The sequence below is a fragment of the Vitis riparia genome, chromosome 1, assembly GCF_004353265.1.
Source record: "Vitis riparia cultivar Riparia Gloire de Montpellier isolate 1030 chromosome 1, EGFV_Vit.rip_1.0, whole genome shotgun sequence".
NCBI classification, from domain to species: Eukaryota; Viridiplantae; Streptophyta; class Magnoliopsida; order Vitales; family Vitaceae; genus Vitis; species Vitis riparia.
In genome coordinates this window covers 19,327,664-19,329,185 of record NC_048431.1, presented here as the reverse complement: position 1 = coordinate 19,329,185, position 1,522 = coordinate 19,327,664, and the positions used below count along the sequence as shown (strand labels likewise).

The following is a 1,522-nucleotide window of genomic DNA, read 5'->3' as shown; positions in this document are numbered from 1 at the left end:
AGAATAAATTAAGTTAAAATGAATGAATAGTAGAGATACATTACCATGTTCTAAGAGATTAATAGTTAAATCTATAATAATTCCATAGATCTTAATTACTCTTTTAGACTTAAATTCACATAGAGATATGCTAGGTTAGTAATTTAAGGAGCAATCTGATACATTTCGAGAGAAAATATTAGTTGGCTTAGGGAATTAAATCTCCAAATAAAGCATAACAGAAATTAGGTTAAGCAATCAATCGCATGAAAATGTTTGTAGTGAAATCAAAAGCCCTAGATCGTTTAAATTATAAGAGTTTGAATTTATTTTCTTTAATTGTTTAAGTTACTTTCTTCTGTAACTTTAAAAATTCAGTTGATCAAATAGTAGTAGAAATAATAAATTTTAGTAATTAGTAGCATAGTCCTTGTGGGTTCGATATCCATAGTTAGGTACAATTATATTACTTGAACGATTCGTATACTTACGAATTTGCACATCAAGTTTTTGGCGTCGTTATCAGGGACTATTGGTTACTAATATTAATACCAATTATTTCTTTGCTAATTTGATTTATTTTCTTTTTATTCTTACTCAATTGTTTTTCTCTTTTTAGGTTTTCTTAGTGTATGAGATGTACAAGGAATTTGGACTTAGTACCAATCGACCTTGATATTGACAAAACACTACTAAAGCTAAATTGAGAATGCAAGCAACAAGTAATCAAGAGGTTCCTGTAATGGGGGATGAGAATCACGGTGATAATGAAGTCCCAAATAGGGCACTCAAGGATTATTCTATTCCTAATATGGGTGTTCAAGCATTGGAAGGCCACCTATCCAAGCTAACAATTTTGAGATCAAACCGACAATTATTCAAATATTCAATCTTCGGTTCAATTTGAAGAATTGGCCAATGATGATCCTAATCTACATATTGCAAATTTCTTAGAAATTTGTGATACCTTCAAGCATAATGGTGTGACCGATGATGCAATAAGACTTCGATGGTTTCCATTCTCTCTAAATAACAAGGCTAAGGCATGGTTAACTTCATTACCTCCGGGGACAATCACTTTATGGGATGGACTGATTAATGCTTTTCTTGCTAAATATTTCCCACCGGTAAAATCTACAAAGATGAGGAATGATATAACTAACTTTTTGCAACAATATCAAAAGTCTCTTTATGAAGCTTGGGAGAGGTTCAAAGATCTTTTAAGAAAGTGCCCATACCATGGCTTACCAATGTGGATGCAAGTACAAACATTCTACAATAGTTTGCATCCTAATACTCAAACCATGGTGGATACAACAAGCGGAGAAGCTTTTATTAATAAGACACCGAAGGAAGGATATCAACTTATAAAAGTGATGGATAGCAACAATTTCTTGAAGTCTACGGATAGAAATGCACAAAAGAGGACAACTGATGTTCATGATATCGATGTTTTTAATAATTTGGCTACTCAAGTTGCAATTTTAAATAATAATTTTAAGAAAATGAATGTTACTATTGTTTCTAATGTAGTTTGTGAAAA

At 31.5% G+C, this 1,522-nt stretch overlaps 1 non-coding gene across 1 annotated transcript; it reads right to left on the bottom strand.

Annotated features, from left to right (window-relative positions):
- Positions 1 to 1,118: 1,118 nt before the first annotated feature.
- Positions 1,119 to 1,225, bottom strand: LOC117926201. The gene has a single exon (XR_004653079.1). It is a non-coding gene; the product is annotated as a small nucleolar RNA R71 (small nucleolar RNA).
- Between the last annotated feature and the right edge of the window lie 297 nt (positions 1,226 to 1,522).